The sequence below is a fragment of the Rhipicephalus microplus genome, chromosome 2, assembly GCF_043290135.1.
Source record: "Rhipicephalus microplus isolate Deutch F79 chromosome 2, USDA_Rmic, whole genome shotgun sequence".
Lineage (NCBI taxonomy): Eukaryota > Metazoa > Arthropoda > Arachnida > Ixodida > Ixodidae > Rhipicephalus > Rhipicephalus microplus.
The window spans coordinates 43534124-43548757 of record NC_134701.1 but is presented as its reverse complement, the minus strand read 5'-3'; the positions used below and the strand labels follow the sequence as shown (position 1 = coordinate 43548757).

Sequence of the window (14634 nt, the reverse complement as noted above, 5' to 3'; positions counted from 1 at the left end):
AGATAGCGGAACCACTGACTCACCTCGCAACGGACGACGCACCGTTTAGAGAAGTGTCTACGTACTATACTACTGGTACAACAACAACAACAACAACTACTACTACTACTACTACTACTACTACTACTACTACTACTGGTACTACTGCTACTACTACTACCACTTCTACTACTACTACTACTACTACTACTACTACTACTACTACTACTACTACTACTACTACTACTACTACTACGTACAACACGGTCGCACGACCCACAGAAAAATTAGCTTCGCCCCTCAAGTGGCACCGCGCGGGAACTGGACACTAGAAGTCACAACACTACAACACCACTCCCCTCTTGTGTCTGTGTGTCCTGTACTTTTAAAATGACTACATTCTCTGTCTTCTAACTTGCTGATGAAAATAACAGCGCTAAAAACGACGGACTAACACACGGAGAATAACACGCGCTAGTTCCAGAATAAAATTCGCACTCGTTTGTTTTTGTGCTGTTACTTTACCGGCCGTAAATACCTAACTACACCGAGTCAACGCCATCGTGCAGCACGACTAGCTCAGTGCTTTTTCATTTAACAGCGAAGTATGGAGAAAAAAAGTCGCAGCATATCCACGGGGTGAATGATGGAAAGTGGGGCGAAGCATCTCTCCGTCCATTCCTTCTTGCTTCCGTCATTCCATGCATCTGTCTGTGTGACCGTCCGTGTGTCCATCCGTCTGTCCATCCGTCCGTCCATGCGTGCGTCTGTTCGTGCGTCCGCACGTCCATCCTTGCGTCCGTCTCTGCGTTTGTCCGTGCAACCGCCCCTGCGTTCGTCCATGCGTCCATCTGTCCGTGCAGTCATCCTTGCCTCGGTCCATGCATCTGTCTGTCTCTCCATTCATCCATCTAGTCAACACTCCAAGTACCACCATCTCGCATCTTTTCATCATGTATTCTTCATATAGAAGCACCGCCATCCAGCGGTCATTCCACGGACTGAACGAGAGAAGGCACACGGACACTTTTTACTGCTTGCGCTTCGTGTCTATTTCCCACCTTTAACCTACTCGAGTTCATGTTATATACTAGTTCACTGCATTTATGGCACTGCGGCCCAACGCTTGCTAAACCTTTCTAAAACCAAGGAGGTTACGCCCAGCGAGTATAACGTAGCCACTCTTTCTTGTCAGATAGTGCTCAATGTACATGCCAATGGCTGCTAATGGGGAGTGAGAGACAGGAGAATTCGGCTTTTAGTTAACGCGCACGCTCCGAAAGTTTTATTGTTCAACAACGCACAGGAGTAATCTCCCACCAGCCCCACCTTGCAGGCCAAAGCGTAAGACATGTTAAGTACTACGACGAGGGACGAACGGGTAACACTTTAAGGAGCTTCGTCCCTAAAAGAATATGCCATGCCACCTCATTTAACTTTCAGCGTGCTCGCCAGCACAAGAGAAGAAAGCTAGTAAGTGCAGCGCTCGACATTTCTCAAAGTGCAGGGCTGGATTAACAGTGTCAAGTGCCTCGTTTTAAATATTAAGGGGGTCCCTCTCCTCTCCCTCTGCCGCCTTTCGTTCCCACTTTGCCATTTGTTCTTGATTGAGTCTTGGAGATTTTTAGATACTGCTGCAAATCACACAAGCCATATATATTCTAAGCCTCTGGAGAGTTTAATGTTACCTGGGCATTTGCTTTCTTGCAAAACACGTGGAGAGATGTCATCGTAATAGAACATCATCGTTTCATCGTATTATTCAGTCAGGAGGTGAACAAACATTGACAGCATTAAAATTTGTCGGGTTCGTTGGTTCATCCTCCAGTAAGACTAAACTGTGCGAGAAGTTAAGAAGAATGGAAGAAATGCATACGACACTTCCAGTATGTCCAAGCACGTGTGTGTTTCTTCTAGTCGTCTTAACTTATAGCCCTGGTTACCCTTATTTCAAAAGGGGACATCTTCTCTGGAAAATATAGGAGCGACTTTTTGAAAAATAGTTTCATCTATCTGCTTTAGCTTCACTGATTTGGTAGCGCCCCCTTTGATTAACTGCGTACGAGCACCGCCGATGCTGACAGGCGGGCCTTTTCCAGATACTGTTCGCACGTACTCTTAGTAAATAGGCTAGCAATTGTCTATTTTAATTTCATACAACACACCTTTGAGCTCTTCTAGGGCAGCATTTCTATGTAGTGTTTTATGCATATTGTATATGCTCACTGATTGCGACAATTAATACAGTTAGTTCAAAATAAAAAAACCTTCAATATGTTAAGTGGGAGGTCAAAATCTTTCGGTAAAGGTGGCGCCCATGTTGAGATTCATGTGGAACTTTTACAAAAACATTTTTAATGAAACTCAAAAAACGACCACACATATTTTCATTTATGCAAAAACTGTTCACTCTTAAGTATGTAATAAAGTTACAATTTTGCAGGCAATATTCGTTTTGGCAAGACTTCACTTCATCAAACAATATTTCAAACAGGAACGATCCGCTATAAGCATCCGCATTGCATGTCGGACTGCAGCTGCTAAACTCATCAGTCTTCAGGCTGCTCCGTGTGTCCACCTGCCGGATATAATTTTCCTCTCCATACGATGCATGATCTTGGGCGAGTAAAATGTTTCTACTACAAACAGCAGAACTGTGAGCTGAATTCAATATTATGCGCGTTATTTAACGAATCACTCCTTACATGCATGTTGTGATGAAATACCCTGACACCGCTGAGAAGACGACGAAACGGCTTCGAAACGTGAGAGCACGCGTAATGAAATAAGTGGTGTGCCCATCTTGAAGACTGCCTCCCGTCACGTTCACGTGCCGCGTGTACAGGAACAGAGGAACAGGTCACGATGGACAATCAGACGGAGCGAGAAGCTGTAGTGAAGAAAACGCCTTGGCCTTGCCGGGTGTGAACGTTCGAGAGGCCAACATTGTCGTGAGGTAGCGCGTCGGTAGATCTATCTATCTATCTATCTATCTATCTATCTATCTATCTATCTATCTATCTATCTATCTATCTATCTATCTATCTATCTATCTATCTATCTATCTATCTATCTATCTATCTATCTATCCATCTATCTATCTATCTATCTATCTATCTATCTATCTATCTATCTATCTATCTATCTTGCCGCCTACGACTTTGAGCTCTCCTGGCCGTTCGGATAATGGTATCGATACCAACTTACAGGAGGTTTACAGGAGGTGCTTACAGGAGGTTTTCAGAAGCCTAGAATGGGAAGAGTTAGGGATAAGAGTTAATGGAGAATACCTTAGTAACTTGCGCTTCACCGATGACATTGCATTGCTGAGTAACTCAGGGGACGAATTGCAAATCATGATTACGGAGCTAGACAAGGAGAGCAGAAAGGTGGGTCTTAAAGTTAATCTGCAGAAAACGAAAGTAATGTACAACAACCTCGGAAAGGAGCAGCGCTTCAATTGATTGATTGATATGTGGGGTTTAACGTCCCAAAACCACTATATGATTATGAGAGACGCCGTAGTGGAGGGCTCCGGAAATTTAGACCACCTGGGGTTCTTTAACGTGCACCCAAATCTGAGCACACGGGCCTACAACATTTCCGCCTCCATCGGAAATGCAGCCGCCGCAGCCGGGATTCGAAAGCAGCGCTTCGAGATAGGTGCCTTAGGTTATAGTGCACTTGAAGTTGTAAAAGACTATGTCTACTTAGGGCAGGTAATAACCGCAGAGCCTAACCACGAGACTGAAGTAACTAGAAGAATAAGAATGGGGTGGAGCACATTCGGCAAGCACTCTCAAATTATGACAGGTAGATTGCCACTATCCCTCACGAGGAAGGTATATAACAGCTGTATCTTGCCGGTACTTAGCTACGGAGCAGAAACCTGGAGACTTACAAAGAGGGTTCAACTTAAATTGAGGACGACGCAGCGAGCAATGGAAAAAAAATGGTAGGTGTAACCTTAAGAGACAAGAATAGAGCAGAGTGGATTAGGAGACAAAAGGGGGTTAAGGATATCATAGTTGAAATAAAGAAGAGGAAATGGACATGGGCCGGGCATGTAGCGCGTAGACAGGATAACTGCTGGTCATTAATGGTAACTAACTGGATTCCCAGAGAAGGGAAGCGGGTTAGGGGGAGACAGAAGGTTAGGTGGGCAGATGAGATTAAGAAGTTTGCTAGTATAAATTGGCAGTAGCAAGCACAGGACCGGGTTAACTGGCGGAACATGGGAGAGGCCTTTGTCCTGCAGTGGACTTAGTCAGACTGATGATGATAATGATGATGATGATGATGATGATGATGATGATGATCGATACCAAACTTTGTGTAGCATAACATGACCGTATGTCGAGGATATGTGACTAGCCATAACATGAAAATTATGTTAAGTCATGAATGTCAGGATTTATATTTCATGGTCTTGCTGCTCTTGCGGTAGTCTTGTTGACATGACATGTTGCAAAACTGGTAGGGTATGACATGATTGCATGGTGAACACAAGCGACAGACACCAACGTAGAAATTATGACATGCATGTCATGTAAGTCATGAGTCATGGCTACACGCCACGCTCATGATGGACTCGCAGCCGTCTCGCTTTAATCACATATACCAAACTCGGCGTTGCGTGATGTGAATGGATGACGAAGGTGTGTGACTCGTGCAAACATGGTAATCATGAGATGCGAGTCATGTGACATTATGACTACAAGCCACACTGATGTGACCCTCGCAGCCGTTTCGCTAGCCTCCTATAAATTAAAATTGGTATTACGGGACGTGAATGGACGACAAAAAGATTTGACTGATGCAAGCATGATAACCATGTGATGAGGGTCATGTAACATCGTGACTATGTGCTACGCTCATGATGCGCTCGCGGCCGTCTCGCTACCTTCACATGTACCAAACTCAGTATTACGTTACGTGAACGGACGACATAAGTAAATGACGTGTCCAAACACGGTAATCATAACATGCGTGTCATGTAACAACATCACTACAAGTCACACTCATGATGTGCTCGGGGCCGTATTGCTAGATTCATATATGCCAAATTCGGTATTACTTCACGTGAGTAAATGACAAAGGTATGTGACTGGTGCAAACATAATAATTATGAGATGCGCGTCATGTAAAAGCATGACTACGTGCCACACTCAAGGCGTTAATACACTCAGACCTTACCCTATGCGCGTGTGCTCCAGCGTTCGTTTCGTCGCGTCATGCTGGCGGTGCCACGCCAGGCGCTGATCTGCCTGGCATATACCCGCAGGCACGCGCCGCACTGCTTTGCTTTGACGCATGCGCCTTTCAGCACGCCCGGCATCTCTTCGTCACGAAGCTAGGCAGAGCAGTGCATTCTGGGTAACATAGTTGGTGCGAAATGCTGCATGTCGCATTTCGCACTGGTTGCCGTTGGGCTGCGCCGACAGACGCTGGTTGCGCCTGGCATCTGACTGTATAGAGTGTTCGCGTTATGCTAGCGTATAGCAATGCTGCGCCCAGCGTGCGCTCGTCAACGTTACGTCACAATATAATGGGCTCTTCATGATCCTCTCCCGTTTTTCGCTAGCTTCGCATATGCAAAGTTTGGTATTACGGGACATGATTGGATAACAAAAATCTGTGACTCGTGCATAAATTATATTCATGAGATGCGTGTCTTGTAACAACACGACCACATGTCACGCTCATGATGCACTCGTGGTCGTTAACTTCACTTATACCGAATTGCGATTGCATGCCGGAACTAGACGGTGCAGTTAAATAAAACGTCCGAACATGATAATTATGATATGCGTGTCATGTAGAACATGACTACATGCTACGCTCATAGCATGCTCGCGGCCGTTTCGCTAGCTTCACATATAACAAATGTGGTATCAGGTGGCGTGAATAGATATTGAAGGTATATGACATGCCCAAACATAATAAATATGACATGGAAGTTGTGTACGGTATAATGTACCTCCACATCGTATCGTTGATTTTAAACTGACATTTAAACCTTTCTCAATCGTGCTTTGCATATTATAAATTCCCACGGTACGAGGGATCTGCCAATTTTTTTATTGCTTGCAGTGCCGTTTTTTTGTGTGTTTGAATATATGTGTGTCATGCTACTTGCGCCGTATTTCTTGCTGTCCTAGTTATTTTATAACACATGTATAGTGACCATTGAAATAAATAATTTCTATCTATCAGTGAAATCCAGCAAGAGGGTTAAACTTTTTCGAAGAAAACAATGAAGCTGTTCAGTTTTTCTGGTTCTTAGGCGGTCCCCTAAAAACGGAGGGCCTGAACAATTTGAACCCTTGATCATGCAACACTGTCTAAAATCACTCATAATTTTCTGGTTTATAGAAATATTATATATATATAGTGGTTGCTACATGAGTCAATAAAAGTTTTCTGTCTTGTCATCTTATGCTTAATTCAAAAACTGTGCCAGGGCCCATTCAGGACATGATTTAAGGCGGATACCTTTTATTTCGAAAATATTCGGCAGTGAGAACACACAAGTAGAAAATTCCTTTTACAGGAATTTTTAAACAAAAAAATGGCAGATCCCTCGTACAGTGGGAATCTGATATGCGAAGCACGATTGAGGAAGGTTTATATGTCTGTTTAAAATCAATACAAGGTTACGAGGCAGAGGTACATTATGCCGTACATAACTTCCATGTCACATTTATTATGTTTGGACGTGTCATTTACCTTCATCATCTATTCACGCCACCTGATACGAAATTTGTTATAAGTGGAGCTAGCGAAACGGCCGCGAGCGTGCTGTGAGCGTAGCATGTAGTCATGTTTTACATGACACGCATATCATGATTATCTTGTTCGGACGTTTAATTTAACTGCACTGTCTATTTACGTCATGCAATAGCAATTTGGTATAAGTGAAGCTAGGAAAACGACCACGAGCGCATCATGAGCGTGACATGTGGTCGTGCTGTTACATGACATGCATCCCATGATTATCACGTTTGCGCCAGTCACATAATTTCGTTATCCATTCACGTCCAGTGATACAAAACTTGGCATATGTGGAGCTAGCGAAATGACATGGAGAGCATCACGAAGGGCCCAATATATTGTGACGTAACGTTGACGAGCGCACGCTGGGCGCAGCGATGCTATACGCTAGCAAAACGCTAACACTATATAGTCTGATGCCAGACGCGACCAGCGTCTCTCAGCGCAGCCCAGCGGCAACCAGTACGTAATGCGCCATGCTGCATTTCGCACCAACCACGTTACCCAGAATGCACCACTCTGCCTAGCTTCGGAGGTCGCCGAGTAGCGAGAGCATTGGACGGACGCGAATCACATCGGCTCCGGCTCAAGTTCATTTTCAAGAAACATTTCTACCTGGCGACCTGTTACAATGATAGGAACTTGTTCCTAGCATCACTACTGTAAAGCCTAAACTGGACTTCAACCTGTAATTGTGCTTTTAAACGTCTTAACGCTTTCGAAAGTTCTTGAAGAGGTCCACCTCGCTAACCCTAAGAAGCCGGAGATGCGGCTTGGACAGAACGCCGCCCCGCTCTACAGCGGATGGCGAGCGTCTCCGGGAGCGTCGCAGCCGACGAGAAGCACTCATTGCCCTCTCGCTCCACGGGCCACAGGATGGATACGCAGACCAGTCAAGACGCCGATACGTAGGCGAGCAATGAGCCCAACGCACATCCATGGATCACTGTTACCAAGAGAGCGCACAAACGCCGACAGCTGCAACCCCATACCATACCGACTCAACAGTTGCCCAGCACGCTGTCTGAGCCTGCTCTACGCCAGAGCCGGCCTAAGACGCGTCTACCAAGACCACCACCTCTCCCTGCCGAGGACTACAAGCTAGCAATCCGTCCCCATGGTGGATTAAATCTCAGCAAGGTTAGCCCCAAGACGCTACTTCTCGTCGTAGCTCATACAGTAAATATACGCAGTGAGAAGCCTGATATCAAGTTTCGTGTTGATGAAAATCAAAATGTGCTAACAATAAGCACCTCATCTGAACACATCGTCACTACACTTGGACAAATCTCTCAAATTACAGTGCATGCAGCAACCTACGACATCACCTCTTATGGTATTGCGCCTGATAATTCGTGCAAAGGTGGGGTCAACGGAATAGGCCATGAAATCAGACCAGACGACTTGCTCACAGAAGTTGAAGTACCGGGCTACGAGGTCTTTACGTGCCGACGCCTCGGCAACTCTGGACCAATGGTGCTCACATTTTCTGGCAAGCGAGTCCCTTTCTTCGTCAACGCGTACGGACAGGCTCTTCACTGCTACCTCTACAAACAGACTATTCCCCACTATAGAAAGTGCAACAAAACTGGACACCGCGAGGATGTGTGCCCACAGCCTCCTGGCACACCGAAACGTCGAGTGTGCGGGGATTCACTATCACCTAACAACCACGAGTGCCGCCCTTCTTGCATGCTTTGCGGTGGCGACCTCCCGACGGCTGCCAAACCATGCCCAAAGCGGTTTTTGCCACCAGTCAACCGACGCAAACTACCCCGGTCAGCTACTCCCACCAGGAAGACCCAGTCACCATCTCCCAGCCCCGGACGGCTGAGCAGTGCGTCCAGGAGTGCAGCCAGGCGAAGGAGCCATTCCAGGGATAAGTCGGGGCCCGAGTGAGAAAACTCGTCATCGCGGAGTGGTTTCGCTGGACAGCAGGGCTCTCAAGGCTGGCACACGGACGGGACAACGCATCATCATGGCCAGCAGAGCGGTTCCCACAAGAAAGCACAAATGATAAGCTGGGCAGGGCAGTTCCCTTGTCTCCCTCCCTCTACACACCAGTTACACACCCTCACACAAACGTCAACGCAGCAAATAACACCACAGCCAACGCCACCTAGACAACCAAAACCCATGTTAGTAGACACTGAGCTTCACCCTGACATGCCGTCAACTACGGCACGATCCGATTATTGCACACGAGAGGCGTTGAACGAAATGACCACTTCTTTAAGCAACAAATTAGCAGCTATGATGCAGGTAGAAATGCAGAAATTGAAGGATATCTTTATGTCTGAACTAACAGCTCCACTCCAACAATTGATCCAGCAGGCCCTGCAACCTGCTGTCCAGCAGTTTGGTAACGGATGTTAAACAGCAGATATCGGCTGCACTTGGCCAATTTAATATTGCGCCATCTGCACCAAAACGCACCACGTCTCCAACACGTGAAACACAGCGACCGCATCCTTACATACGCCCTTCCCGTTTCCTATCACCGTCCCTAAAAACCGTCCCAACAGCCGCCGCTGCTGCAGTCCCGCTTCCCACCACCCTCCACCAAGATTTAGCACAGTCTAAAATGCCTCCGTGTACTACCGAGGCCCCGCTTTTGCATGATCATGGCGAGAAACCATAGGTCAACGCGTGACACACCTCAACTCCTACGTGTGTGACAGTGGAATCGCAGAGGGTATCGTAGGAAACGTGGAGATATAAAACAACTCATTGCTACGCAGCGGATTACTTCCAATGTCATAGCGTTACAGGAAGTACAATGTACCACTACGCTTCCGGGTTAAACCACATACACAGACGTAACGAACAATACACCACATCGCACAGCTACATTAGTTTTTAAGCATGTCACTGTCATAGAACACACCCTTCAAAGCACCTCCATCTCACACGTACTTCTCGAATTATTCCCGCGCTCTCGTTCCAGTAGCAGCCTGTACGTGCTTAACGTTTACAGTGCACCTAACGCCAGGAATGATGACTTCAGTCATCTATTTGCACAACTATGCAAGTTGGGTAAACACATAGTTATTGTAGGAGATTTCAATGCCCCCCATCCGGCTTCGGGCTACGCAACAGAAACGCCTAAAGGCCGACGACTCGCACAGGTTTTCGCGATTCATCGCATGACCCTGCTGACAAAACCTGATCAACCCACTCGCCTCGGTGATAGTATGAGTAGGGACACTTGCCTCGACCTTACGATAGTCAAGGGGTTTAGTCACCATTCCTGGTGCAACCTCATGGTGAATCTAGGCAGTGATCATCATATAGTAACCACAGAATTCCAAGTAGCGGCCACGCGTGCCCCAAAGCGCATCATAAAACTAACAAAATGGGTTGCATTTAGGCGTAATCGTACAACTACCCATCAGGACTCTCCTTCCCTAGAGGCTTGGATATTACAACTTCAGTACAATTTTCGAAGAGCTACCTAACTCATCGCTGCAACGACAGAAACGCCGGATGTGGAGCGGCATCTGCTGCCTCTCTGGGATGCCCACAGTGGCTCGACACAGCGGTGGCGGCGACAAAAACATAACTGAAAACTTCGTCTCCGAATCACCCAACTAGCTACTGCTAGTTGGGCGATTCGCTCATCAGCTAACAGATCACTTGGGTTCTTAAAGCGGCACTTACGTCATGCTCCCCCTCCTGTAACACTACAAGCTTATAACTCTTTGATTCCCGCCCAACTTGAATACGCGTCGCCTATCTGGAGCCCTCATCAAGCATAGTTAACCGACGCACTAGAATCACTCCAGAATAGAGCAGCTAGATTCATTCATTCCTCGTATTCATATAACGTGAGAGTTTCATCTCTTAAACAAGAATCCAGTCTTTGAAACCTTAACATTCGTCGCCGAGTTTTCAGCCTGATTTTGTTCCACAAGCTTTATCACAGTCAACTCGGCCACCCGTCTTATATCTTGCCTCCTGTCTGAAACATATCACCGCACCACTCATTCCTTTCATGTGGCCGGCTACGCGCCCGTACCACGACAACTTCCGCCTCCTTCTTTTTTCGTGCAGCTTTCGACTGGAATGACCTTTCCACGGATCTCGCCACCATAATGTGACACTCAACATTTACCCGAAATGTCACTCGTTTCTTTTCAATTTGAAATCATTACATTGTTCCTTTTTGTGCCACTGGTTCTCACTTTGTCTTCTTTTTTCTGGCAAAAAGTTACGCCTGTTAATATGTATACTGATCCTGCACATGTATTATTTTATTTGTGTATTGGTTACCCCTGTTCATACTTGTACCCATCCGGCATATGTTATACATTTGCTGTATGTTTCCCACCCCTTATGTAGTACCCCCTCTAGGGGGTCCTTAAGGTAATAAAGTGAAGTGAAGTGAAGTGAGGCGCATGACTATGCGAACATCCTCACTAGCAACAATTGGCATAACTTCTGTGATCGACTCAACGGCTCACTAAGTATACCTCGAACATGGCGTATACTCTGTGCTCTTTTAAATCCCCCACAGACAAAATCACACACTGCTAACGCAATCCGCACCATTCTCCACAAATCAGGGCTCGACGATACCACTCTGCTGCACACCTTAAAGCAACACTATGTATCCACGGTTCCCCGTCCCGCCTACCATGATTATCCACACGTACACGGTACGCCTCTAGATGAGGACATTACACAAGCAGAGATTAGGGCAGCTTTGCAAAGCATTAAGCGTAAAACAGCACCTGGTATAAACGGGATTACGTACACACTTCTGCGTAATTTAGATGACCAGTCCATCCAATATATAACCGCTTTTTGCAACGAACATTGGAACAACGGTACGCTACCACAGGAGTGGCTACACGGAGAAATCATACTTACTCCAAAGCCTGCAAGCCGCTATCCCTCCAGCACCTTCGCCCTATATCCTTAACTTCATGTGTAGCTAAACTCTTTGAACGCGTTGTCCTCTCTCGACTACAACCATTTCTTGAAGACAATCAGTTTTTTCCTGATACACTATTCGGCTACCGTCCTGGTATCTCTACACAGGACGTATTATTACAGCTGAAGGAGGACGTGTTGAATAGCCCCACTTCAAACCAGCTCCGAGCTATTCTGGCCCTGGATCTGAAGGGTGCTTTTGACAAAATCTCCCACGACCTTATTCTTGACAATCTCGCTTCATCTCAGCGTGGCTCACGTATCTACAAATACGTCAGGTCTTTTCTTTCTGACCGCACGGCCACCATTAGGATTGGAGACCTCCGTTCGGACGTCATTCGTCTCGCAGGCAGAGGAACATCACAGGGCTCGGTTCTCTCGCCCACTTTGTTCAACGTGGCTATAGCTAAACTCTCTTCCCGATTACAACAGGTTCCCAACATCCAGCATGCCATCAATGCAGATGACATTACAATATGGGCAACCAAGGGATCAGACAGAACCATTCAGAACGCCCTACAGGAAGCTGTGTCTGTGGTACAAAAATATGCTGCTGCCGGCAGCCTTACGCGCTCATTGAATAAGTCGGAGTTGTTATTGGTACACAAGCGGCGCAGCAAAACCCCTGATTCTCCTGATATTTTGCTGTTTCTTGATGGCCGTCCTGTCCCTCAGGTACCAAGAATTCACAATTTAGGCCTCAACCTTCAGCCTGACGCCAAGCCCTCACACACTACACACCTTCTGGCTCAGCAGATAACTCAAATTACACACATGATTCAACGCATCACCAATCGGAGGAGAGGCCTTTGTGAGAAGGATGTCCTCCGCTTAGTACAAGCACTCATAGTTAGTCGGCTCACCAATCACCTTCCCTTTCACAATCTCAAGCTAGCTCAAATCAAAAAGATGGACAACCTTCTACGGACAGCTGTGAAGGCAGCTCTCGGCTTGCCTTCACACGCATCTACATAACGCCTCCTTCAATTGGGAGTCCGCAACACCGCAACCGATGTCATTGAGGCACAGCACAACACTCAGCTCTAACGGTTTAGGCAAACGCGTCAGGACTGAGCCATTCTGTCTCGTCTTGGCTACCCGATTCCCGAAAAACCCGCACAAGTACCGCGACATAAACTTGCTTCTAGCGTCCGCGCATTCATCAAAGTGCCTCCGATTCCACGCAATATGAATCCCTCCCACCTTGCCGGTCATCGACGTGCCCGAGTTCAGGCTATAACACGCGTCTTTGGTGATAGTACCTCGGACTTACAAGTACTTTACACTGATGCAGCACGCTACCCAGAGAAGTCAGCCATGTGTTTAGCCGTGACAGATGACACAGACGCCCTTGTGGCGTCTGCCACATTTTGCACCACAGGCAGTGGTTTGGCAGAGGAGGGAGCTCTCGCTCTGGCAATTGTTCACGCTACGACACTGTCACATGACTCCCCTGTCACTATTGTACCAGATTCACAAGCTGCTTGCCATGCTTTCGCTTAAGGACGTGTGGTTCACATATACACAATATCCTCTCTTCTGTCTCACCGTCCGCATTACGTCCTGTGCGTATCGTCTGGACTTCTGGACACGCCTCTCTCCATGGTAATGAACGCGTTCATGCAGTTGCCGGAGAGCTGAACGGCCTGGCTCCATTAGAAAAGCTGTCCAATGCAGACGACGCATCGACAAAACCACTAAACTACAACGCTACGCTTGAGTACTACCGACAGAGCCGTTATACGTATCCACCCACTCATCCTTACTTAACAGAGCAGATGCTGTCACATGGCGGCAACTACAGACCAATTTATTCCCTTGCCTTTATATGCTAAATCACTTTCATCCGACACTCTACCCCTCCTACTGCCCCTTCTGTGGATCCGTACCGACGGTGTACCACTCCACGTGGGAATGCTTTGCCCCACTGGGCGTTCCTCCCATTCCCAATCTACCCCTTCCTCTTGGGAGTCTGCACTGCTCAGCTTACGCCGGCAGGAACAGCAGCAGCTGGTCCAGCGGGTTCGCAGGGTCGCGCAAGGCAATGGGGCCCTGGACTGAGGGCCCCACCCAACGAAGGCTAAGTGTGCATTTCTTATTATTAAATGTTTATTCTCTCTCTCTCTCTCTCTGCCTAGCTTCGTGACGAAGAGACACCGGGCGTCCTCAAAGGCGCATGCAACAAAGCAACGCATTGCGGCGCATGCCTGCGAGTAAATGCCAGGCAGATCAGCGCTTGGCGTGGCACCGCCGGCAAGACGCGACGAAACGAACGCTGGAGCACACGCGCACCGGGTGACGTCTAAGTGTATTGGCTCCTTGAGTGTGGCATGTAGGCATGCTCTTACATAACGCGCATCTCAGGATTATGTTTGCACCAGTCACATACCTTCGTCATTCCTTCACGTGACGTAACCGAATTCGGCCTAATTATCTGGCGATACGGCCCCGAGCACATCAGGAGTGCGACATGTAGTCATGGTGTTACATGACATGCATGTTATGAGTACCAAGTTTGGACATGTCATTTACTTATATCGCCCGCTCAAGTCACGTATTACTGAGTATGGTACATGTTAACCTAGCGAGACGGCCACGAGCGCATCATGAGCGCAGCACGTAGTGTTTTTGTTACATGACACTCATCACATGGTTATCATGTTTGCACCAGTCAAATCCCTTTGTCGTCCATTCACGTCCCGTAATACCAACTTTGGTTTATATGAGGCTAGCGAAACAGCTGCGAGGGCATCATGAGTGTGGCTTGTAGTCATAATGTCACATGACTCGCACCTCATGATTATCATGTTTGCACGAATCACATACCTTCGTCATCCATTCGCATCACGTAACGCCAAATTTGGTATATGTGAAGGTAGTGAGACAGCTGAGAGTGCATCATGAGCGTGGCGTGTAGTCATGACTCATGACTTACATGACATGCAT

The 14634-nt window shown here is 47.1% G+C and overlaps 1 pseudogene; it reads right to left on the bottom strand.

Moving 5' to 3' along the window:
• Nucleotides 1-14634, bottom strand: part of LOC142788947 (transient receptor potential cation channel subfamily M member-like 2) — a 1303464-nt pseudogene that overhangs the window by 449554 nt on the left and 839276 nt on the right.